At 37.8% G+C, this 27818-nt stretch overlaps 1 protein-coding gene across 2 annotated transcripts in view; it reads right to left on the bottom strand.

Moving 5' to 3' along the window:
- The window catches only part of KIAA1217 (KIAA1217 ortholog), an 888358-nt gene that overhangs the window by 510840 nt on the left and 349700 nt on the right, over positions 1–27818 (bottom strand). Inside the window, exon 1 of one of the 2 annotated variants that reach the window (XM_063637259.1) lies at positions 6219–6315. The exons of the other annotated variant lie outside the window; for it this stretch is intronic. The gene's annotated coding sequence lies outside the window, so the exon portion shown is untranslated. Of the gene's footprint in view, positions 1–6218; positions 6316–27818 lie in introns of those variants that run through there. 2 annotated transcript variants of the gene reach the window in all.

Here is a 27818-nt window from a genome sequence, read left to right as displayed (position 1 = left end):
TCGGCTCACTGCAACCTCTGCCTCCCAGGTTCAAACAATTTTCCTGTCACAGCCTCCCAGGTAGCTGGGATTACAGGCGCCTGCCACCACGCCTGGCTAATTTTTGTATTTTTAGTAGAGGCAGGGTTTACCATTTTGGCCAGGCTGATCTCAAACTCCTGACTTCAAGTGATCCACCCTCCTTGGCCTCCCAAAGTGCTGGGATTACAGGCGTGAGCCACCGTGCCCAACCTGGGAGAAAATTTTAAATAAGATTAGTCAAGAAATGGAAAACTCTAGAAGTAAGTGTAATTTTTCATATTCACACAGTCATAGCTCATACTATATTTAATCAGAGAAAAATTGCCATTAAATACTCTTAAGCAAATTAAGTATGTTTACTTTTCATTTATACAGTGGCTGTTCTATGCAAATTGTAGCAAAAGGATGAGGAGAAACTTAATGACCCATATAGATATGTAATGCATGGATCTGGACTAACTGGTCTCAGTAATGAGCCAAAACTATGAATTTAATAACTGAGCATAAGTTGCCAGTGCTCTGTTGATTACATACTGTACCCTTGACCTCTGATCTTCTCAACAAATGAGTGGAATTGGTCCTAAAGGCAGTCAGATAAAGAAAGGCACATAATCAGTATAAATCCATTGCTGCTTCTGGAAAATACTAGAAAAAGTGTAAGTCCTATCAGTGGATGATACCCATTGACTGGTATTATCAGCTTGCTCCTTATTATTAGGAAAAAGCCATACACTGAGTGCACCTTTTCAAGACACTGCCTATCCACAGCCATGACTGCCTTCAGGCTACTTCACTGTGCACTGGTCTAAGATAACTGCAGTCATCAGCAGGGTCCAGAATAATTTGAGTGCCACTAGCAAGGGGATACACTTTTTGTTCTCCAAGCATTAATATAGAGGTGAACAATATTGAGCTCCAGGTATCTAAAGGTGATCTCAATCAACATGTGCTATAGAAAAGAAGATACATGTAAGCTTACTCCTTAAACATAAAGAATAAGGCAAGGTATGCAATCAATCAGGGGCTGATAAATAGAGTTTTCCTGGTATGGGTACAGGCATAGTAGTTGCAACAGAATAAGATTTTATTCTCTACAGCAATTGTAGGTATGTAAATAGAGACCCCATTGTGCTTGACTTAGAGGATTCATGCAGGATATGAGCTCTTGAGAACACTGGACACACATTAACTAAGTCATTAATTCTTACCACTACTTCTCCCCATAAACCACATATTATTATTCTTTAATGGTTGACGAAATTCAATCCAGAAGGATAATTGCCTTGCTCAAGGCCACAGAGGGAGCCTGTGTCAGAAGAGAATTAGACTTGAGTGATTTTTGGCCTGCAGGCTTGTACTAGGACCACCAGGTCATGTGTGATGGAAGAGCCTTTCTTGAATTGTATGCTCTGTGTGTGTGTGTCTGTGTGTGTGTGTGCACGCGCACGCGTGCTCATGCGTGTGTGTGTTTGTGTGTGTGTATACTCATGTCTGCAGGGATAAGTATACATATTAGGACAGCAAGACCCTATAGACAATGTATCCTTTAATTTATTTCAATATTAGAATAGCATTTACAGTTTTATGATGCATTTATTAACTCTGAAATTTGTTCTTATCTTTTTCCATTTCTTTGTTTTGTTTAAGATACAGTAATCCTGGGCAATAAATAAAAACGCTGAAAACAGAGGAGCTTATTCTGAATTACAGAGTGCCACCAGAAAGATTTTTCAGGAACTAGCTAACCGATCGCAAAGTGTTAACTCATTTTATTAACTTCTCTGATGAGTGAATTGCTTTTCTGTGTAGAAAGGTGGTCTAGCATCACAGTGAAATGTGCAAGTACAAGGCTCAAAACCGCTGGAATTAGAATTCCGGCTCTACTTCTTGTTGTCTGCGCGATCTTGGGAAAATAACTCAAAACTCTGTGATACGGTTTGGCTCTATGTTCCCATCCAAATCTTTTGTCAGATTGTAATCCCCATGTGTCAGGGGAAGTGCCTGGTGGGAGGTGACTGAATCATGGGGGCGGATTTCTCCCTTGTTTTTCTTGTGATAGTGAGTGAATTCTAATGAGATTTGATGGTTTAAAAGTGTGGCACTCTTTTTCTCCTGCTTCACCATGGTAAGATGTGCTTGCTTCTCCTTCGTCTTCCATGATTGTAAGTTGCCTGAGGCCTCCTCAGCCATGCAGAACTGAGTCAATTAAATCTCTTTTCTTTATAAATTACCCAGTCTCAGATAGTTCTTTACAGCAGTGTGAGAATGGACCAATACACTCTCTGTCTGTTTCCTCATCAGCAAAATTGGAATAACAATAGGACTACAACACAGGATCCTTGTGAGGACTATATGCGTCAGTGTATTTATAATGTGCTTAGAAGTGTGCTGGCCACATAGGAAGAGCCCAATAGAGGTTAGGTATCATTGTTGTCGTCGTCATCATCATCATCATCATCATCACAAATATATAAGAGATGGAAGCTGTTTTTTCAAACCAAGTTTGAAGTCAGTATTTATATCCTCTTCTAAAGAGTGTTGTTCTTTAGAACAGTTAAAAGTTAAACATAAATAAAATAAATAAATAAATAAATAAACAAACAAATAAGATCAGGACAAAACAATTTAGGGTCAGAGGAATCAGAAAGCGCAGGAAGAAATGCCACATTCTAAGATATTGGCTCATATTCTCATCCTGAATAAAATTGTTGACATATATCAACACATACACTTCAACATTCACTTTCCATTTGGTGGGTTTGTATCATGAAAATATTCTCCATAGGCGAACATGTGTTTCAAGGCTGTTGTCCTAAGGATTATTGATTGCCAGGATCTTCTGTTCTAGGGGTCAATTCAGACCATTGCTTTAGAATAAAAACACACCAGTAGCACACTGATATGGTTACCCTCATCATGAAACATGGGTATATGGTGCCATCAGATCGGAACAGGCAATGATAAGTACATTAGGTAAATGAAGCACACGAATATGTTGCTTATATACAGAAAATAACGCCATGTGTTTTGGTCCCCAAATAATCACAATTTAAAAAGCTTCTTGGAAATTAAAAATACGATGATGATCAAAACTAGATAGCAGAAGAGTTGGAATATAAGATTAAGAAAATCTCCTAGAAAAACTCAAGAGATAAAACCTTAAAAATATAAGGGAAAGATGAATATCAGAAAAATTGATGTGGTAGATTCAAGAGCCAACTCCTAGGAGGTCCATAAAGAGAGAACTAGAGCAAATACGGAGAAAGAAATTATCAAAGAATTGATAGGAAAGAATACATAGAACCGAAGGCCATTATTCCTCAAACTGAAACAGCCCATCAAACCAAAATGAATGACTAAAACACCTATGCTTTTAAATACTTCAGTGAAATTCCAGAACATCAAGGATAAAGAAGGAGATCCTTAAAGCTTCAAGAGAGAGAGAGAAAAAAATCACCTACAAAGGAAACTGTGAATCTTTGAACAACACAGGACTTCTCATCAACACTTCTAGATCTCAAAAGACAATGGAGAAAGGCCTTTAACATTATGAGGAAAAAATTATTTTTGGTCTAAAACTCTATGCCTGTCCAAAGTATCATTGAAATGTGAAAATAAAATAAAGTTGTTTTTTGGACATGCAAACATTTAGAAAGTTTACCTGTCATTTAGTTTTCCTTAAGCTTCTTGGGAATGTGCTTTCGCAAAATGGAAAGTAAGAGATACCTGTCCAGGAGTTCTAGAAATCAGGCAGGAAAGAGCAGGGCAGAAGGACTGAGGGATGCAGAGAAAAGTATCTAGAAAAAAAGGGGCGTTCTATGAATATAACCATGACCATACAGTCCTTTGGAGGATAGAGATGCTGAGGACAGAAGACTAAAGAATTTAAAACTGCAAGAGAAAATGATTTAGCACACTTTTCAGCTTAGTAATAAAAAGATTTATGAGGTCATATTAGTTACACACTTTACTGATTTTCAACTTTTAGAATTAGCCTATAGATGCATGATGGAAAAGTAATTATGATAACCAAACATAACTATTATCAACATTTTAATACCCAAATAAAAGTACGGAAGAGAAAATTTAAGAAGCGGAGAGGGGAGCACGGAAAAGAGGTGAAAGGAAGGCTCACTACACTAATCTAAGAAATACACTAAATGGGAGACACACTTAAAAAAAAAAAGTCAGAAATGTATCAGGGTGCCCTCATTTAACAAATTACACAAGAGAGAAATAAAGTCTGACACACGATAAGCTGCATCAAGATTAAGCTAAACCTTGTGGACCAAATGAAATAAACATTCTAAAGAACTAACACTAAAATCTTAGTGATGAGGGCAAAAAACGCCACATCAATTCAACATAAATCTCAGATGGTGTGGCTATTATTGGATTTCTTGATCTCACGACAACCACGTTCTGTGAAAGCTTAATGCAACAGAGCTATCTTAGAGACTCATAGTCCAGTTTGCCAACTATTAAAGGTTTCTATTGGTACTATATGATACAATGTGTTGGATTTAAATACTGATTAAAGAATAAAAACAAATATATGTGATGATGACATCTTTCAAAAATAATCCAGTCCTGCTGCCAGTATCAAAATGTCTGGTGGTAGAATACTTCCTTTTCCTCTCAGAGAAACTCAAAAAATCCCCCAACTTATTATTTTATAATTTACCCCCAGTTTGTTTATTTATTTTACAAAAGTATGTCTTATTTATATTGATCTTGGACTTTAATACTCACTCTTGGTTTTAAATGACTTTGAACTAATCCTAACCCAAACCTGTTATCAAAGAAAATTTTTTTCACCCACTAAGTCTATTCAAAAATGTTCTCACAGGTTGCCATGAAAAGGTCAGCATTTTGAATAAATCTTTGGAATAAGCACCGAGCCTCGGATTATTTGTTTTAAAAAGGATATATTCTGTATAAATGTTTGGACACTCTTTAGGTTGAGGTAGTTGACATTCCTTTTCTAAGAATTTTTCAGATTTTTATACTTAGTCTAACAGAAAAGAAAGTTTTTCTTTTATGCAGCCAAAATTCATTCTATTCAGCCACTTCTGTCAATACTTCTAAGGTCTTCTAGTGTTCATTGCACGTGCCTTTTATGAAGCATTTTGGTCTCTGTTTTTTTATACAAGCATGTCATTGATCACAGTGGATGAAATAATAATAATAAAACTAAGGGAAAACTTAAAATTTTCCAGACAGATACTTACATCTTCGAAAGAGTACAGGGCACAAAAGTGTATCATTGCATGTTTGTTTGTCATCGTTTTTAATGGAGAAGAGGTCAGGTTTAAAATTATAAAATAGACTTTTTAGAAAATAAAAACTCCCAGTTATAAGAATGAGAATATTAAAACAATTTTTTATCTTACTATAAAATCACAGGGCCAAATATTACATTGGTAGTAGAGAACTCAAACTCTATTAAAATAAGTATTATAAATGCTGCTTAGTGATTTAATATGTAGTTCTTGGTACAATGGAGGAAATTACTATTATATTTTTAGCTATGATTTCATTGCCCTCTGTGATTACATATGCTAAAATAACAGATAGCTTTAGTTATTACATTTCTTAATTCCTGGGCAAATATCCACCAACACTCTTGCTAGGTGAAACGTTCCAACATTCACCTGAGAAGGCTAATTTAAATGCTCCAGGTAACAACACTAGCAGGAATTTTTATCATGCTTTTCAAGGAACCATACATTAGTATTTTCAAATACAATTCATTTTTAAAAGAGACTGTAAACAATTAAGCATGCGACACGACACTTCCGTTGCTGGTTAATGATGAGATTTTAGAACAATTTCCTTCTTTTTTTTGTTTCTATTCATATAGGTAAAGGGTAAGAAACTTTGAATATGATTGGATTATGAAAGACTACAAAACACGATCAAGAATAAAATCTATTATTCTGAAAGACAAGTGAAAACAATCAGCATTTCTTATCTCATTCATTAATTAATGACAGAAAGTTCTATCACCTCCATCTTCCTAATAATTATTGGTTATTTTTAGCAACGCACTCCAGGATTTTAGAAAATTTCACATTCAATCAAATGGATAAGTTTTGAAGCCATGAAAGTCTCATTCAGTGAAGTTTCTGGTCAGTATTGTTAAGCAGGAAGTTTCTAAGCAAACGCTCACAAAAGCAGTGGATTTCAAACATTACCTTTGTGTGGTGTAGCTTTCCGCTGGGCAGGAGTTGCCGCCGTTTGCACCTGCTGCTGTTTGACCAAATTTCCTTCACTCCCAGTTCTCAAAATCTTCTCACCTAAGCTGTTTTTTTTCTGTTTGCTGTTCAAATCATCCCGCCTAGCTGATGGCAGCTTAGAAGCTGCATTAGAGAAGAAAGGTCTAGCCAAGCGAGAGGGTTTGGACATTTTAAATGGCAGAAAAAACAACAAGAAAGAAAGAAAAAAAAACAACTCCAGAATGTTACCTGCTGGGGCAGCAGATTCTAAAAAATCCTTTGAGCTTCACTTTTCAACGGACACAGTTACAGTATGAAGTGCAGCTGGACGGAAAGTGCTGGGCTGCCACTTGGATCTCTTTTAAACACAAGGCATCATGCAGCCCCGTAGCCCATTTACAGGACCTGTGGAATGTAAATCTGTTTTCTAAGATGCCGGTGACAGTTCTGCAATGGTAAATGCTCCAATTCAGAGCAAACGGCAGATGCTGCAATAGGGAATATGAAACATGCACACACACACACACACACACACACACACACACGATACTCCCTTGCATGCACAGACTACACAGCAGACAGCCTAGAAGTGGAAAAATAATGTAAACATTACCCCACCCACTCAGGTACAATACATAAAAATGAGCCAGATGTGTGGTTTATATTATTATGAAGTGCATACCACGTTCAGTCTCCAGGCATTAGTTCAAGCAAATATTTCCTTGCTTTAGCACATTCCTATAGTGTATTCCAAGAGGTGACCGTGTAACGAATGCCCACCTTACGTAATTACTTCTCCTGCTGTTTACAGAACAGGCACAGCACCATGACAAAGTAAGAAAGCAGAAGAATGTAATTTCCAACCTCTTCGGGCTGCCATAGGGTACCGACTAATTGATAAAATGGGCAATTGTGTGTCTGTGTGATGTGTTATGGGATGTGTATGTATGTGTGTATGTGCATATGTGTGTACGTCAGAGAGAGAGAGTCAGGGAAAGAGATATAAATTATTTTACCGTTTAAAGAGTTTGGAGTTTATTCTAACAAATACTTGTACTTAGCCTGATTTACAAAAAACAATAGTCGTGATGTAAAAATCAAATGTGTTCAAGGGGTCACATTTTTCAAGGCTGAAAACATTCCTTCCACCAATTGAACATGTAGTCCATACCAGAAGCATACAACCTCTCCTCCACTAAGGATAACCATTTTCCCTCTTAGTTTCCCATGTCAGTGATTTTTATGACTTGAGGTTAAGCTGTTTCCAACCTCGATTATTCTGTGTTCCCTTGGGGAGAGTCTACACAAACTCTCTATGAACTATAAAAACGTTCTGGGAAGATGTGGTCGTATAACTCCACTCCAAGTGTAAATACCGTGCTATTCCCCATTTACAGTTGATAAATTTGAAGCTACTTAGCACTTTATCAGATGCAGTTATGTGCTGGAAAGAGTATAAGTTTTGGAATCAATGGGAACAGGAGTGACCTCTAAATTCTAAATGTGGGCCCAGTCCTGGGCAAGTTACCTTCTCTGGCTTTTCGTTATTAAAATTGGGATAGTAATTTTTGCCATGTAGAGTTACTACATAGATCAACTGAAATGACAACTCTGCACCTTATTGGGCACATGGTAGCACTCAATAAATACTTTCCTTAGCCCGTCTTTTCAAAACTTCAGTTTTAATGATTCCTAACAGGTCTAGCACAGCCTTATAAAAAATGTCAGTTACAAAGTCATTCTTCACTCAGACCACAGAGTCCGTAGTAGGATCACACTCATAATCTCAGCCCTATAAACTGGGAGGAAAAAATGTGAGAGTAAACCGTTAATATTATGAGAAGTGTCCTGCAAATGTAATGAACCACTACATTTGCAAATACTGCTGTATCATAAGATCCACCCCATTAAATTTAGTAAAGCATAACTACAAAATTTAAGTGAGCCCTTTACGCTTAATAATTCTGTCCAAATAAGAAAGTCCATGCTTTCATTTCTCCAAATTATCTTTTATGTCTGCCCAAGAACCATCGCTTTCTCATGCTTCTTCAGGTTTCTTCAGTTCCCTCATCGTATTAGCAGTCGCCTTTCTTTTCAGGAATAGATTTCACAAAGAAACTAACCTCGGCTACTTTAGAGGCTGTCAAATGAAGAGCATTCCAATTGTGCAGGGATGGAGGAGAGAGGAACCAGTCAGGATTCTCCACCCACTAGCCAAGTGGCTACTCCAGAGACCAGGCTCACATTTTAGATTATGCCTCAGAATAATGACTGACAGCGACATAGCTTGGACCCTGGTGGATACAAATCACATGACTTCGAGGGCTGTGGCACCTGGCAAAGGACTTTGGCCTGGGAAGCTGGCTGGAAGGATCAGTGCCAGGAAAGAAGTGTGACTGCATCTTGACACCATTTAAAACAGGTGGTTTTATCCCATGCAGTGTGGATAGAAACATTTCAGAGGAATAGAATGACGTCTCATTATAGCACACTTTCCTTCTCTGGGAGAGCCAGTGTAATTAGACTAATTTTACAAAGGGGAGGGGAAAAATCAAGGTGATTATGCTATAGGCCACTTGTAGAATTGGGATTTGTATTAGTCAGGGTTCCCCAGAAAAACAGAGCCAGTGGGAGATACATATATATATATATATACACACACACACACACACATATATATGTATATATATGTGAGTATATATGTATATATGTGTATATAATGCCAAGAAGATACACATGGATATGGCCATATATAAATATGTATATATATTCATTTGTATGCACACATATGTATATACGAATGTCCCTTGACGTACAATGGGGGTAGGTCCTGATAAATCCATTGAAAGTTGAAAACAGGGTAAGTCAAAAATGCATTGGATATACCTAGTTTACCAAACATCATAGCTTAGCCAAGCCTGCCTTAAACCTGCCCAGAACACTTACAGCGGCCTACAGTTGGGAAAACCGTTTGGCCACACAAAACACTATAGAGTATCTGTCGTTTACACTCTCAATTGTGTGGCTGACCAGGGGGTGTGGCTCGCTGCTGCCGCCTAGCATATCGAGGGAGTATTGCATCGTATATCACTAGCCTGGGAATAGACCACATTTCAAAATTCAAAGTATGGTTTCTACTGAATGCCTATTGTTTCCCCCATTGTAAAGTGAAAAAATCCTAAGTTGAACTATCATATGTTGGGGACTGTGTGTATATCGACAGAATATATACATATGTATGACATAGATGTCTGCACTGCTGGGGTGCGGGTGGAGTGGAGGGTGGCTAAGGCAGCTCTCTTTAGGCCATGGTGATTTTTCCAAACCTGAGAGACTATAGAATCGGCTGGAGAACCTCTAAAAAAAATCAGCATTTCTAGGCTCCATCTCTGGCCCAATGAATTAGAATTTCTGGAAAAAGCCCAAGACAGGGTCCCAGATATTTACAAAAGCAATATTCGGCTGGGTGCGGTGGCTCACATCTGTCATCCCAGCACTTTGGAAGGCCGAGGTGGGTGGATCACTCGAGGTTAGGAGTTTGAGACCAGCCTGGCCAACATGGTGAAACCTTGTTTCTATGAAAAATACAAAACTTAGCCGGGCATGGTGGCACATGCCTGGAGTCCCAGGAGGGTGAGGCAGGAGGATCACCTGAGCCCGGGAGGCAGAGGTTGAAGTGAGCTGAGATTGTGCTACTGCACTCCAGCCTGGGTGACAAAGCGAGACCCTGTCTCAAAAAAAAAAAAAAAAAAGCAATTCTCATGTGATTGTCATGCCCAGTGGGCTTTGGAATCAGCTGCTTGTCTGAGCCACTGGAAGCCGTCTCCCTTCCCCATGCCCCTGCTAGCAACGACTGGATCCAACTTTCCTCAGCTGCCCTCCCAGGTGCTACTGCACCTTAGGGGGATAGGTCACTTGCAGGGCTGCTCACTCATTTTTGCTCCTTCCATTTTGTAGGGACTACCTGCCATAAACAGGTTATGTCCCTTTATGGGGACACTGGGGAACCTGCCTGAGAACACCAAGGTCATTTCACTTGTCACCTAATCAGAGTTTCGGTGAGCATGCTTGGTTTGAGCTGTAATACTTAGGGCAAACGTATCCTCTGTCACTCAAGAAACAGACTTCACATGTCTGTACCAAAACTCATGCATCTGTTTAAATAAAGCTGGTTCACCCACAAAGTCAGTATTTTAAAGCGCATTGAAGAGCAGCACGTGGTTTATTATTTTTCTTCTCCACTCAATGGAGGTTTCCTGAAATGCTTTGTCATTTTAGTGTATATCAAACCCTCAGGCCATCATAAAGGCTGAACAAAGGAGCCATGGTCAACAATGCAGGGTATATTTTCATTTTAAACCAAAGAAAGAATAGAAAGGTGACACAGAAACATATGCTTGGTCATATAGTTTCAAGCCTGCCCAACAAAAAAACCCTTACAAAAAAAAAAGGCGGAAATAAAGAAGAGAGGTTTTATTAATTTGTTTCTATCCTTACCTCATTCCTAACAAAGGATGTGAGTTGGCTTGCAAAATACATACACTACTAAGATAAAATTTGTGTGACATTAAAATAAGAAACGAATAATCACAGAGTCTGGAGGAAAAGAAATTTGGCTGTGAGCTTCCCAGCACCAAAGCAAAAAAGGAAAGAGAAGAGTTTGTAGAGTCTATGTTATTTTTATCATCAGTTTGAGTCCAAAAATAAGGAAGTAGCCATTAGATCACGAAGATATTGTTTGAATTGTGAGTAATCTCAGGGTAAAAGACCAGTTTCTAGAGAACAAACCCTGTCTCACTCGGGAATAGTACACACCTATAAAGCTTATTCCAAGAATGCTGCTTTAATCTGGAATAGACAGTCTGTCTCCTGTGATCAACAGGCAACTTGCCCATCTACTCCAGAGCCTAAGACCTCCAGACTGAGATCATTCACCAGCTGATCAGGTTTGCTCTGAGGTTTACTTTGAATTCGTGGGTTATATTCCTTTTTTTTTTTTTTTTTTTTTTTTTTTTTGAGACAGAGTCTTGCTCTATTGCCCAGGCCAGAGTGCAGTGGTACAATCTTGGCTCACTGCAACCTCTGCTTCCTGGGTTCAAGTGATTCTCACACCTCATCCTCCTGAGTAGCTGGGATTACAGGCACCTGCCACCATGCCTGGCTAGTTTTTTTTTTTTTTTTTTAATAGAAATGGGGTTTCACCAAGTTGGCCAGGCCAGTCTTAAACTCTTGACCTCAGGTGATCCTCCTGCCTCAGCCTCCCAAAGTGCTGGGATTATAGGCATGAGCCACTGTGCCGGGACTGGGTTTTATTCCTATGTGTGGTCCCTTCTGGGCTAGTATCTCCCCACAATGACCTAATCCTAGCAGGATTCAACACACTGAACCTTGACATTTGCCTTTTCCTTAAGACTTTGTAACAAGCCTCCTGCATGTGCTGGTGACAGCCTCTGCTCTCCAGGGCCCTATGGATCTTCTCCCTGTGTCTCACGATTTCACTGTCAGCACCTCTGGAATTGGCCTGATCATCCTTTGGCCTATTCAGAAAGGAGAGGACTGGGAGTTTTCTCCCTGCTTAAAAATTCTAAGTGCTGGCCGGGTGCGGTGGCTCAAGCCCGTAATCCCAGCACTTTGGGAGGCCAAGGTGGGCGGATCACGAGGTCAGGAGATTGAGACCATCCTGGCTCTGGTGAAACCCCGTCTCTACTAAAAATACAAAAAATTAGCCGGGCGTGTTGGTGGGCGCCTGTAGTCCCAGCTACTCGGGAGGCTGAGGCAGGAGAATGGCGTGAACCCAGGAGGTGGAGGTTGTGGTGAGCCGAGATCGCGCCACTGCACTCCAGCCTGGGGGACAGAGAAAGACTCCGTCTCAAAAAAAAAAAAAAAATTCTAAGTGCTTACCCCATTGATTTAGTTTGGATGTATGTCCCATCCAAGTCTCAACCTTCAATGTTGATGGTGGGCCTAGTGGAGGTGTTTGGGTCATGGGGGTGGATCCTTCATAAATGGCTTGTTGTGATCCTCGTGGTAATGAGTGGGTTCTCACTCTATTAGTTCACTTTATTAGTCCACGTGAGATCTGGTTGTTTAAAAATGGTCTGGGCCCTCCCCTCTCTGTCTTGCTCTCTCTCTTGCCATGTCACTTGCTCGTTCCCCTTCACCTTCTGCCATGATTGCAAGCTTCTGGAGGCCTCACCGGGAGCAGATGCTGGCACTATGCTTCATGTACAGCCTGCAGAACCGTGAGCCAAATAAACGTCTTTTCTTTATAAATTACCCAGTTTCAAGTATTCCTTTATAGCAATGCAAATAGACAAATACACCTGTCTATTCCAAATCCAGCTGCCATCACTTTTTCAGCATGAACATCTTCCTGAACCATCTTCAGTGATATCACTGTTTAATTATTCACTGTACTTTTGGGCCTCCCTGACCCCCTCCCCACATATGTCTCTATTTAGTTTCGTGACTGGATGCCTCCATACCTGTCTGGAAATCCTTTCTGTTGACGTAAATCCTCACCAAAGAGAGAGAACATTACGGTATTCCAAATACGGGGCTAGCCCTTCCCATGAACTCTCTTCCTGGCTTCTGAACCTTTGCTAAATCTCCCGGATTCTGCTTTTGTAACTGCCTGAGCTGCCCTGGCTTAGGGATGATCTTTGGCTACCACAGTGAAGGAGGCGACTGTTGGGGATCTCCTCCCTGGGGCTGGTTCGAGGCCACAGCCTGCAGTAAACCTGTGCTCAGCTGGCCTTCACCTGGGCTCTAATGGGCAGCTCTACCTGGTAATGTGCACTTCCGTTTTCTGGCAGGATTTGACACCAGTGGTTGCTCACGCATGACTGTTCCTTCCATCCATAGCCGGGGGCTGGCTCTGAGGATCTCTTGTGCTCTCCTGGTTCAGCAATGCCTAGCTTTGAGCTGCCTCACACCTCTCTAACTCCATTCTGTTTTCCAAATCCCAAAGGCATAGCCAACTTTGCTTTTATGGCAGCACATGAAATCTCCATGCTTACTAGTTCTTTCTTATAGCTAACCTAAATTCTTCTTATGGGCTTTAAACAAACTTTCTTGCAGTTTTGAACATGGAAATAGAGATCATGTATAAGGGAATACCCTCCCTCATTTCTTCATGGTGCCTAAGAAGAACCTCACGTGACAACCTCACTGTGCAGCGTCTAACTGGGGTTTCCATCATGAGCTGGTGATACTAATTGGCCCTGAAGCTACACTCTGCCTCAGAAGCTGGAGTGATTAGTCTCTTCCCAGTGTATCAGCACGTTAGTGTTGCAGATATGGAGTGTTTTTTCCAAAGTTCTATCTGCTTTCCAATCTGCAAGATGTAAGCAAATATCTTGGTGACAATGTACATCCAACTGAGGGTATAAAGGCATCAGGTACCCCAAGACAAAAAATTGCCTCCCTAGAAGAAAATGCTACAGGCTGTGGCAGGGCCCTGGCTCTCCTTGAGACAGTAATGATCATTAAGAACAATTGCTAGCATTTATTGTACACTTACTATATGCCCAACACTGTCCTAAGTCATTTATCCTTCATGGTGACCTGACAAGGTAGATACCATTATTATCTCCATTTAACAGATGAGCAAACTGAAACTCTCAGAGGCCCAGAAACTCACCCAAGATCTCACAGATACTAAGTACAGGAGCAGGAATTGAACTCAGTCAGTCTGGCCCTAGAATTTGCCCTCTTCTCGACAAAGCAAAAAGTCTGGCCGCAATCTACATAAACACTGAGTGTGAACATAGACTGGTTGTTCAGTCACAGCGGTGACCTGGGAAGAGTGCCTCTGTCATCTTGGATGCTGTGTGCCAGACCCCAAAATGCACTGCACTTGGGTGGCTGCAAAGCATCCCCAGATAGGATGTGTGCATGAGCGTCGTGTCATGGGAATCCAGCAGCTCTGATCTGGGAGAACAACATCCTGTGTTGAAGAGCAGATGGGAAGGCAGCAGCCTGGAGGATGTGAGCAGAACAGCTTCCTGTGTGCAGCCAGCAAGCCTCGGCAAAGGTCAGTGGGGAAACACGCTCCAGAATGTCTGCGTCTTCTCCTGAGGTGTAAGGTGCCTGAGCACAGTGTCTGCTGGGCTTCTTGAACTTTCACCTTTGCCCTGCCTCCTGATCTTGCTTTCTGACCAGATGTCAAGGCAAACAACCTAGTAACTTGGTAAGCTTTGTCTGACTTCTACTTGTTTTTTTTTTTTTTTTTTTGTTTGAGACAGGGTCTCACGTTATTGCCCAGGCTAGAGTGCAGTGGTGTGCTCATGGCTTACTGCAGCCTCAACCTCCTGTGCTCAGGTGATCCTCCCACATCAGCCTCTTGAGTAGCTGGGAACACAGGCATGAGCCACCATGCCTGGCTATTTTTTTGTGTGTGTATTTTTTTGTAGAGTCAGAGTTTTCCCATGTTGCCCAGGCTGGTCTCGAACTCCTGGGCTCAAGCGATCCGCCCCACATTGGGCTCCCAAAGTGCTGGGATTACAGGCATAAGCCACCACACCTGGCCAGCTTTGTTTGACTTCTAAGCTCACCGTGCCAGAAGACCCCCACTTCTTATGTAATCCAGGAGAAAACACTTCACCTCTCAGGGCCAAATCACCTTGAAAAATGTGTTGTGGCAACCACCCTGTTTATATTACAGGGTTCTTCCAACAATCAAGTGGGATAATGAATGCGAAAGCACTCTGACAATTGTAAGAATGCATATCAATTAAAGGTAATAATTTTAATGGTTACAAAATACCAATGTCCTACTTCATCCTGGCTTAATCCAGTTTTTCTACTTGGTCCTGCCTTAAGATTGGCTTGATATCCTAGCAGAATGTTCTACAGCAAACTTTTTCTGTAATGGGCCAAACAGTAAATATTTTCAGCTTTTTGAACTGTACGGCCTCTGTTCAACTATTCAGCTTCACCACTGGTGCATAAAAATAGCCATAGACAAAATGTCAATGAATGGGCAAGGCTGTGTTCCAATAAAACTTTATTTGTAAAAACAGGTGGCTGGACAGATTCGGCAGTACTTTGTTGACACCTGTTCAGTAGCAGCCAATTAAAACCATGTATGAATAGTATTCTGATTTCTGTCCCCTTGACCAATACCTGCTATATGGATATTTTGCCTCCCTTTGTGTCTAGATGGGTGAACTCTGTTCTGGTTCCAAACCTAGATGTGAACAATTTCTTAAATTTATCTCACTCTACTATTTGGACATTGTATCACATCGAGGGACTTGAGGTAAGTGTCATGACGGTCTCCAAGAATAGCCAATATTGATTCTAACTTAATTATAAAACATAGTGGGAACAGGAGCAAGGTCCACCTCTTTAGCTATTTGGATTATGTCACGCTTTGCCACTTTACACTGATAGTTACTTTATATAGGTGGCCATATGTAGAGAGGCATGGTTTGAGTGCTTGGATAACTGAATTTGTGGTCTGCATTTATCCTATAAGATTTTTCATGCTTCCTAGGTTCAAGACAAAGGCTTGTAAGTTTAGATTCCTCAATTTTCTAGTCAAATGCTACAGAAAGATTTCTTGATTTAACAGCTCTAATTTCTAAGAACCCTTTAAAAAGCATTTTTTTATGATTTCAGTAAAAGTTGCCTTATACCATGATGTCACCCATCTGTGCTTCTATATTGTAAAAGAATCTTAAAATTATTTAGGACATGCTTCATTATGTTATAAAATTGTCAGTGCCAAGAGGAACTTTTTTGGGTTTTTATTGCAAAACACTCCCTTACATAGAAGGCTGAACGACTTATCTGAACCAACAGTGGATTTAGAAGCAGTTTGAAAAGTTGTACAAAAATGTGTTAGACAGCCAGGTTGTGATGGAGGCTGGAGTTTTGTAGTCACAGTTTTTCCATGTGCCATTTTAAGAATTATCTTGGCTCTCAGTGCAAGTTAAAATTTTATATTTGAGAGTAGAATCCTGAAGTAAAAATAAGCTATTTCTTATTAGGGTGGTCTCCAGTGACATTGTTGAAAGTATAATTTAAAGCATTAAAGCACAACAACCCCAAAATGCTGGGTGACTTGAAAGTTGTTCTTAGGACTTATTAGTAATAATAGTAATATATATTCAGATTTATCCCTGAAGTTTTACACACTTGTGACTCTAATGGGCATGACCTCTTACTTACTTTAAAATGCAAGTGAGGCAATGATGGAGTCTCCTCTCTCTCTTTAAAGGATTCTAATGAGACTTACATAGTTCTGAGGAGGAAAACAAACAGATAAAACTCATGAAGAGGCCAGGTGGCTCATTCCTGTAATGCCAGCACATTAAGAGGTGGATCACTTGGGCCTAGGAGTCAAGAACAGCCTGGGCAACATAGTGAGATCCCATCTCGGCAAGAAATACAAGACTTACTCCTCAGCAGTGGTCCCAGCTACTTGGGAGGCTGAGATGGGAAGAATGCTTGCACCTAGGGGGCCGAGGTTGCAGTGGGCCATGATTGCACCACTGCACTCCAGTCTGGATGACAGAACAAGACTCCATCTCAAAAACAAAACAAAATAACCAAACAAAACTATGAATACTTAGGCAATCAGATGAGCTTATTAATTCTTTGACTGTAACTTAGACAAGGGTGATGGGGTTTCATTTGTATAATTTCAAGTTTCCTTCTTCAACTTCTTAGTTACTATAAAGCATCCAACATATTGGATTTTTCTGGTTACTGAAAGCCAAATATTAAAAAAAGAAGAGGTTATTTCATAAATTGTAGGCACTTGTGAAAATGTGGGATGACATGTAGTTCAAATCACATTTGCTGTTTTTCTGAGCTACCTACAGAAATCCTTTGTAGTTTCCAATGCTCTGATTTAATGGCAGTGGGAAGTATGCAAAATCATGAGCAAAACTGAATAAACCTAAGAGTGTGCTTAGCTTCTAGGAAAATTCTACATATTTAATTAACTTTTGATGGAGGTTGAGTAAGGAGAAAGTGAGTCCATTAAACATTTTGAAAATCATGTGATCATCAACAAAGTAAACACAAATTTTTTAAATGTGTTTAAAGATTCCATTTCCATTTTTCCTCTTTACTCAAACCACATAAATTTTACACATAAGTGATAAAGAATTGACACATACACATACAAATAGTGAAATTAAGAAATGGCTTTTTGAATGTGAAATTGCACAGCTTTAAAAATTATTTAAGGCCAGTAAGCTCATAAAAAGCTGCTCAGCGGCTGGGCATAGTGGTGTGAGCCTGTAATTCCAGCACTCTGAGAGGCCAAGTGGGTGGATCATTTGAGTCCAGGAGTTTGAGATCAGCCTGGGCAACACGGTGAAACCCTGTCTCTATGAAAAATATAAAAATTAGCTGGATATGGTGGCGTATGCTGCGGTTCCAGCTACTCGGGAGGCTAGATCACTTTAGCCTGGGAGGTCAAGGCTGCGGTGAGCAGTAATTGTGCCACTGCACTCCAGCCTGGGAGACAGAGCAAGACCCGTCTCTAAATAAATGAATGAATGAATGCTCAGCATCACTAATCATTAGAGAAATGCAACTCAAAAGCACAATGAGGCTCCACATTCATGAGAGTGGATGTTAGGAAAAAACAAAAAACAGAAACAATAGAAAGTAAGTGTTGGTGGAAATGTGAAAAAATTGAAGCCCTTGTGCACTGTGGGTGGGAATATAAAACTGGATAGTCGCTGTGGAAAATGGAATGGTAGTTCCTCAAAGAATTAAACTTGGAATTACCATAAAATCCAGCAATTCCATTTGTCGGGATATACCCCCCAAAAAATGAAAGCAAAGATTCGAACAGATATTTGTAAAACCATGCTCATAATGGAATTATTAACAAGATCCAAAAGGTAGAAACAACCTTAATGTCTATGGATAAATGAAGAAACAATGATAGATGGATAAACAAAGTGTGGTATATACATAAAATGGAATATTCTTTAGCCTTAAAAAAGCAGGAACTTCTGACATGTGCTGCAATATAGATGAACCTTGAGGACATTATACTATGTGAAAAAAAGCCAGTCACCAATGGACAAATACTGTATGCTCCTACTTATGTGAGTTTCCTAGAGTTGCCAAATTCATGCAGATAGAAAGTAGGATGGTGGCTGTCAGGCACTGGGGAAGGGGAAATGAGGAGTTCGTGTTTAATGAGTATAGAGTTTAGGTTGAGGAAGATGAAAAAGTTCCGGAGACAGATGGTGATTATAGTTGCACATCTGTATTAGTCCTTTTTCACACCACTACAGAGAACCGCCCAAAATTGAATAATTTATAAAGGAAAGAGGTTTAATTGACTCACAGTTGCACATGGCTGAAGAAGCCTCAGGAAACTTACAATCATGGTGGAAGGCGAAGAGGAAGCCAGGCACTTCTTACGTGGTGGCAGGAGAGAGAGAGCAAAGTGGGAAGCACCATTTTTAAACCATTAGATCTCGTGAGAACTCCCTCATTATCATGAGAACAGCAAGCGGGAAGCCACCCCCATGATCCAGTCACCTCCCATCAGGACCCTCCCTCGACACCTGGGGATTAAAATTCGAGATGCGATTTGGGTGAGGACACAGAGCGAAACTGTATCAACGACAATGTGAATACACATAATGCCACAGAACTGCACACTTAAAAATGCTTAAAACGGTGAATTTTATGTTATGCCTATTTTATCACAATGATAAATTATTTGAATTCATATTTTCATGTAGTTGATGCTTGAACTTCTTATGAAATGAGGGTTAGATAACGGTCCACTCTCTCTCTCTAGGTTTCGGTAGCCTGGGCAATGCCTAGATGCAAGCTGTGTTTTCACGAGGTAGGTTTAAGATGGCCAGAGTGACTCTGTGACCAGAGGAGGGACGTGGTTTTCTCTCTGAGGCCTAACCATGGCTGCCCAGCAGATCCACCATTTTCCCTTGCATTGTCACACAGCCACATTGCAATACAGAGATGATACTACATGCCTGTGTAAGGGAACCTAAAACTTCTCTCTCTCCCCACTTTAACGAAGACAAATGCAAACAACCACTCTATGCATCATGGGCAAGGCTAGAGATCAAATAGTCTCATAAAGACTCTGAGAAGATCTTTTCAGAACTTGTCTTCTGGCTCCTTGGTTCTCTGGCCCTGGCTTTGTATTTTTCTTGGAGATTACTTCTTTCTTGAGAAGTGTAGTAAATCCTTCTTAAAATGGGGGAGGAATTTCCCCCAGTTGGCTTCAGAATCCTTGCTAGTAAATCCTCTGGACTTTCCAAAATTTGCCCAGAATTATATTACAGAGGGTCCTGAACTAGAGTGTTCCATATTTTCTAAATGAGTAAATAAAGATCCATTGAGGACCCTGTACTTGTTTTTATGAGCAAAAAGCAGCTCACACCAGTCCCTGAATACTCCTTAGAGTAGATGAAAGGAAGAATTTATGGCATGATGTGTAAGAATAGTCTATACCTCTCATATCTCTGCAGGCTCATGTTCACAAAACAAGGCAATGCAGATATTTATGTACAAAAATAGAGCAGTGTCCATTGTAAAGAAAGGTTTGATGTTCCTCCTCCTTTTAGACAGTTTTAATTTACAAAACCAGATGAGGTCCTTAAGGTCTCTTTTTGAGATATCATGCATCTCTAATCTAAGGTAGGATTATTTGGATGATTACATTATTTTTCTCCCTAAAAAAATCATAGACAAAAAAATTTATCCACTTATGGGCAGCTAGGAAAACTGTGAAGTATAAGTTTATTTTTCATTATGTTCTAATGTTATTGCACAGCCCTTGGCTCCCTGTATTTCTTCCCACTTACTAGACATCTCTTTTATGACCTCAGGAGACCCCTAATTCTAACCCATTGAAAGCCTGCTTTGTGGAAAGAATTGTCCAGGGATATTTATAACTCAGAATTTTTTAGGTTAAAGCAAGAAGTTCATTTCACAATGATACAGTGAAAAATATTCAACATAACACTTATTTACAGAAGCATAAAACTATTGGTATAGCACCAGCAATAGTCATTCAGATTTTTTGGTACTCCTCAGATGATTTCGAAATAAAAAATTTAAAATACCGCAGACATAAAAAGGATATGTGTTAAAATGTAAAGATAAAAACAATGCAAAGAATACACATGTACCCATTGCCAAGCTTAAGCAATAATACATTTCCCTTTGAAGTCTTTGAAATCTTCTAAGTGCTTCCAATTGGTCACATGTTCCTTGGACCCTGATGTGACAGCTTTCCTAGATTTAATTTTAATGATTCTCTTATTTTCTTTCATAGTTTTACAAATGTGCATATATCTCTAATCAATATATCGTTAAGTTTTGCTTTTGAAAAGGTCGACATAAATGTCATCAAGTAAGTTGTATTTATTCTTCTGTGACTTTTTTTAGGCTCGGCATTATGTTTTTTGAGATTTATGTATGTATGTATCTGACATGCTGTAATTCATTCATTTTCACTTTTTATGGTGGTGCATGGCATGAATATATTATAATGAATGAATATATTACATTCTACAGCTGATGAACATTTTGTTTTTAGTGTTCATTTTTTCCTCATGGATAATCGATTGATCAATCATCCCACACCATAACCCACCCTTTCCCATAGATCTGAAATCTCAGCTTTGCCAAAATTCCATTTTTGTGGGACTCTTTTCTGGGTTTCTTAATATGTTTTGTTTGTCTACTTGTCTATCTCTCTGTTTGCTGTCTTAGTGATTTAGAGCTAGATAATAAAAATAGCAAATATATGTTTATATTTATGATATGCCAGCCATTGTCCCAAGCACTTTTCACATGTTAACTCATGTATTCCTCATCATTACCTTGCAAAGTGGGCACTGTTATTATATAGATGAAGAAATTGAGCTCAAAGAAATGGATTGTAGGTACCTAAGCAAGATTTGAAACTCAGGCAATCTATTCACACAGATTGTGCTATTAGACACTGTGCAAATCTGACTCATTATAAATCATGATTTCTGATTGGGCGATAGGTCTTATTTAGGAGTTTCCTGAGAATTCTTAGTCCTTTGCTCTTATACACAAATGTTATAAACATCTTATTAAGTTCCATGTGAAATAAAACTTATTAAAATTTTCATTGATAATTTATTGTCTGTAAATAATTTTACACTATTGAGTTTTCCTATCTATTAACATGGTATTTTTCTTCCATTTGTTTAGGTATTAAATAATGTGTTTTTATCATGTTTTATAATATTCTACAAATTGTATATCTTTTGTTAAATATGTTCCTAGATCTATTGTTCCAGCAACTGTAAATGGCATCATTTTAAAGTTGCATTTTCTGTCTGTTGGTATATGATGAAACATAATATGACTTTAAATAGTTTTTGACTTGTTTCTGGCAATGGTAGTGCAAAAAGAACCAGAATTACCCTTCTTCTTTAAACAGCCAGGAAAACAGACAAAATATATGAAACAATGGTTTTCAGATATTGCGCAATGTATAGCACAGGACAGTGATTGCTAAGAGAATAAAAATAAATGTGGTAAGCCCAGTGAATGCGCCAGGTCACCGTCTGAAGAGTTTCCAGGTCATAGTGCAGGGAGGGGACACCCAAACAGAGCTCAGCAGTCTCCTTGAGTTGAGGAAACAGAGTTCCTAGTTCAGAGAGGCAAAGGCATAATCTTCAGTCAGAGGAGGTGCTGCACAGAGCTATGAAGATACATGGAATATTTTCTCTGATAACAACAGAATTAACTTAAAAATAAGTAGCAGAAAGATATTTTTTAAAGCCCCAAATATTTGGAAGTTGAACAACAAACATCTAAACAACTTATGGGTTAAAGATGAAAAAAGAAAAATTATAAAATATTTTGAATTGAATGAAAATTAGAATGACATAAAAATCTGAGGGATGTTACTAAAGCATCCTTAAAGGTAAGGTTATAGCATTATATGATATTATATAGCTTATACCGTAAGTATTTATGCTAGAAAATAAGAAAAGTCTCAAGCCAATGATCTAAGCGTCCACCTTGAAAAAAATAGATCTAAAATAAGCAGAAGGAGAAAAGTAAAAAAGAGCAAAAAACAAACAAAAAAATCAATGAAATAGATAATAGAAAGCAATGGAAAAAAATCAATGTAACCAAAATCTAGTACTAGGAAAGAATCAATAAAATGTATAAGACTCAAGATAGCCTAACTGAGAAAAAAAGGAGAATCACACAGATTATGAATATCAGGAATGAAAGAGAGGATATAATCATATAAATAAACAATTATGAATAGCTTTATGCCAATAAATTTGACAACATAGATGAAATTTACAACTTGTTTTAAAGATAGAAGCTACCAGAATTCATTCAAGAAGATATAGGTAATAGTCCTATATCTACAAAAGAAATTGAATAGGTGATTAAAAATCTAAACAAGATGAAAGCTCCAGGCTGAGATGGCTTTATTGGTAAATTTTACCAAACATTTAAGAATAATATAACCAAATTTTATTTATACTCTCTCAGAAAATAGAAGCAGAGGGAATACTTTCTGACTGAGTCTGAGGCCAGAATTATCATGATACCAAGACCAGAAAATGCCATTATAAGAAAATAAAACTACAGATTAAAAGTTATCATGAACATACATGTAAAAATCTCTAAGAAAATATTAGCAACTTGAAACTAGCACTATATAAAAAGGATAATACAAGTAGACCAAGTAGAATATATCCCAGAAATGTAAAATTGCTCTAACATTTGAAAAAGGTTGAGAAAAAAGATACTATATTTCCCCTTACCATTTCTATTCAGCATTTTACTGATGGCTTTAGCTGGTACGATAAAGCAAGACAATGAAATGAAATGCATTCCAATTAGAAAGAGAAAGATACAACTATTGTCATTTATAAATAATGTGATTGTCTATGTAGAAAAATCCAAAATAATCTACCATAAAGCTACTAGGACCAGTAAGTAAGTTTAGTAAGGTCACAGAAGATGAGGTAAATATATAAGACTAATTGTATTTCTATATTTTAGTAAAGAATAATTGGGAATTAAAATTCAAAATTACCATTTAGAATAGTACCAAAAAAGTGAAATACTTAGAGATAAGTTTAACAAGATATCTGCAAGAATTGTACGCTAGAAACTTCAAAACTTTGCTGAGAGAAATTAAGAAAGACACAAATAAACGGAGAGACATACCATGTTCATGAATTGGAAAACTACTTATTGTTTTGCTTTTAATTGTCCCCCAATTCATCTGTAGATTCATTGTAATCCCAATTAAGATTTTAGCTAGATTTTATGTAGAAAATAGCAAACTGATTCTAAAATTTATATAAAAATGTAAAGACCTCAAATAGCCAAAAGAATTCTGAAAAGAAAGAACAAAAGTGGAAGATCTAACTCTTCATAATTTCAAATCTTATACAGCTACAATTGGCAAGAAAGTATGTTTGGAATAAGATCAGATATATATATAGATCAATGGGCCACAATAGAAATTCCAGATATAGACCCACACATATGTGGTCAATTGATTTTTGAAGAAGGTACCAAGGAAATTTTATGAGGAAAATAACCTTTAAAATAAATTACACTAGAATAGTTGCATATTCATAGGCAAAACATGAGCCTCAGTGCTTATCTCAGACCAAAGACAAGCATCTAATTCAAATTGATTATAGACCTAAATGTAAGACCTAAAAAGATTCAAACTTTTAGAAAAAAGTAGGAGAATATTTTGTGACTTTAGGTTACACTGAGATTTCTTAGAACACGAAAAGTGTGAACCATAAAATAAGAAAGTATTATATTACACAATTATAAACATTAGCTCTTCAAACGTTAAAGGTAAGGAAATGCATAGGTAAGAAATAGATTGAGACATATTTTCCAAAACATATTCTGATAACAGACTTGCACCTACAATATATAAAGAATTCTTAAAAATCAATCATAAGAAGACAAATTAATTAGAAATGAGTAAAATATTTGAAAAGTCAATTCACCAAAGAAGATTTACAGATTGCAAATAGGCACATGAAAAGATGCTCAACATCATTGCTTATGAAGGATATGCAAATTAAAACATTATTAGAATGGCTAAAATTAAAAATACCAAATTATGGTGAGAATGTGGAACAAATGAAATTCTCATACATTGCTGGTAGAAATGCAAAATGATACAACCACCTTTTAAACAGGTTAGCGGTTTCTTGTAAAATTTGATATGTATTTATTTATGGCCCAGCAATTCTACTCCTAGGTTTTTATTCCGGAAAAATTAAAACTTATATCCACGTGTAGAATTACTCAAATGCTCATCATAGGTATATTTATAAAGCCTTAAACCAAAAGCAACCCAAGTATCTATCAACGACTGCATGGATAAAAATAATGCCCATATAATACTATTAAGAAATAAAAATAAAATCCTGATCAACAAAACAACTTGGATAAAGTACTGTTATGAGGGAAAGAAATCAAACACAAAAGACTACCCAACTTTATGATTGCATTTATTTAGGACCAGGATGGATGAAGGAGAGTGACTGCAAAAGAGGACAATGGAAATTTTTGGTGTGTTGGAGATGCTTTATATCATTATTATGCTGGTGGTTACAAAACCGCATGTATTTATCAAAACCTATAAAATTGTATATTTAACATTTGTGAATTTATTATTAATATTTATAAATTATAGCTCAATAAAGTTGATTAAAATAAAACTTAGGAGATTTTAACATTTAAAATTTAAAAAACAATAAATTGAGGTTGATTTTTACACATGTATACACCCGTGTAACCGCCACCCAGACCAAAATATAGATTATGTCCAGCCTCTCAGAAGGCTCTAGCATTTATCTTCTGAGTCAATACTGCTTCCCCTCACCTTGGAACCTCTAATCTGATCTCTATCAACAGAGATTAATTTTTCCTTTTTTTTCTACTTCATATAAATGAGATCACATGGAATGAACTTTTTTTTTTTTTTTTTTTTTTTTTGAGACGGAGTCTCGCTCTGTCGCCCAGGCTGGAGTGCAGTGGCGCAATCTCAGCTCACTGCAAGCTCCGCCTCCCGGGTTCACGCCATTCTCCTGCCTCAGCCTCTCCGAGTAGCTGGGACTACAGGCGCCCGCCAACACGCCCGGCTAATTTTTTTGTATTTTTAGTAGAGACGGGGTTTCACCGTGGTGTCGATCTCCTGACCTCGTGATCCGCCCGCCTCGGCCTCCCAAAGTGCTGGGATTACAAGCGTGAGCCACCACGCCCAGCCATGAACTTCTTAATCTCTGCCTTCTTTGTTTACAATATTGAGTCTGCAGGATTCATCCATGTTGTCATACATATTTGTGTTTTTTCATTGCTATGTGGTATTTATTTATATAACAACATTACAATTTTATTATTCTGTTTTCATTTTTTGTATTGTGACTAAAGTTACTATGAACATTATTTTATATCTTTTGAAGGGCATAAGCACTTATTTTCATTGATTACAGTTGTCTCTCAGTATATGCAGGAAATTGGTTCCAGAACTCCCACATATACCAAAATTCACACATACTTAAGTCCCACTGTTGGCCCTACAGAAATTGCATATATATGGAAAGTTGGTCCTGCAATTGGTATTTCCAGTACACAGCTTTTGTACCCAGTGAATACTGTATTTTCTATCCATGTTTGGTTGAAAAAAGCCCACTTACAAGAGGACCTGTGCAATTCAAACCTGTACTGTTAAAGGGTCAACTGTGTATACATAGATGGAAAACTGCTGGTTATAGGTTATATATATTATATATTTAGCTTAATAGATACTGGCAAACAGTTCGCCAGAATGGTTATAAAATTTTACTCTTTCCTCATCAAAGTGTGAGAATTCCAATTTCTTCACATGTTTGACTATACTTGGTATTGAAAGTTAACTTTCTGCTTGATCTTACATGAAAGAATTTTACTAAATTGCCAATTCTAATAATATATGGACTCATTTGAATTTTTCAGAGAAAAGTAGTAAATAATGGCAGTTTTGTTTCTTTTTAATCCTTATGCTTCTTATTCTTGTCTTATTGTGATGGCTAGGCTCACTAGTAGAATGCTGAAAGGAAATGGTGATAGCAGTTGGGTCTTGTTCTTGACTATAAAGATAATTCCTTCAATATTTCACCATTGGCTATAGTATTTGCTGTAGGTTTTTTATAGATATCCTTTCTTTTTCAGATCAAGTATATATCCTTAAGTTCCTGACTGTTAAAAGTTTTGACCATGAATAATTGTTGACTTTTATCATATACTTTCATTTTTGAATCTTTTGGGATAGTCATAATTTCCTACATGTCTTTCCATTGCTTGATAGCTTGATTTTTATCACTAAATAATATTCTTGTTTAGGAAGGCACTACAGTTTATTCATTCATTTATTGAAGGACATCTTGGCTCCTTCCACATTTTGACAATCATGAAAAAACCCTGCCATAAACATTTATTTGTGGATGTTTGTGTAGACATAAGTTTTCAACTAATTTGGATAAATACCTGGGAATGGGATTGCCGGATCATATAGTAAGTCGATGTTTAACTTAGTAAGGAATTGCCAAACTGTCTTCAAAAGTGGCTGGACCATTTTTTGTTCTCTCCAGCAATGAATGAGAGTTTCTCTTACTCCATATCTTTGTTAGCATTTGGTTTGTCAGCTTTTTTTTAAATTTTATTTTAGGTATTCTAATAGGTGGGTAATTGTATCTTGTTTTAATATGTAATTTCCTAATGACATATAATGTTGTGAATCATTTTGTATGCATATTTCCCATCTGTATATCTTCTTTAGAGAGGTGACTGTTCAGGTCTTTTGTTTACTTTTAAATTGAGTTGTGTGGTTTTTTAAATTGTTGAGTTTTAAGTGTTCTTTGTATATTTTGCATGCAAGTTTTTTTATTTTATCAGATATGTGTTTTGCAAATATTTCTTCCAGTGTGTGGCTTGTCTTTTCATTCTAGTGACAGTGTCTTTCACAGAGCAGGAGTTTCCATCTTAATAAAGTCCAGTTTGTCAGTTTTTTTCTTTCAGAGTTCTTGCTTTTGTATTGTATATTTTATAATTTTAATCTTTTAAGATTAAATCTTAAATGATTAAAAGATTTTCTCCTATGTTATCTTTTAGAAATTTTATAGTTTTGGGTTTTACATTTAGGTGTAGGATCTGTTGAGTTAATTTTGTGAAAAGTGTCAGAACTGTGTCTAGATTCATATTTTTTGTATATTGATGTCCAGATGTTGAAAAGGCTAATCTTTCTTCATTGAATTGTCTTGTTGCTTTGTCAAAGATCAGTTGACTATGTTTGTATCGGCCAATTTCTGGGCTGTTCATTCTGTTCCACTGTCTGTTTATCTATTCTTTTACAAATACCACCCTGTCTTGATTACTATAGCTTTATAGTAAGTACAGTAAGTCCTGAAGTTGGATAGTATCAGTCCTCCAGCTTTATTCTTCTCCTTCCATCTTGTGCTGGCTATTTGTGTCTTTTGCCTTTCATGTAAACTTTAGATCAGTTTGTCAATATCCACAAAATAATTTGCAGGGATTTGC

The sequence above is a fragment of the Symphalangus syndactylus genome, chromosome 4 (genome assembly GCF_028878055.3).
Source record: "Symphalangus syndactylus isolate Jambi chromosome 4, NHGRI_mSymSyn1-v2.1_pri, whole genome shotgun sequence".
Classification (NCBI taxonomy): Eukaryota; Metazoa; Chordata; class Mammalia; order Primates; family Hylobatidae; genus Symphalangus; species Symphalangus syndactylus.
This window is presented reverse-complemented; position numbering and strand designations above follow the sequence as displayed.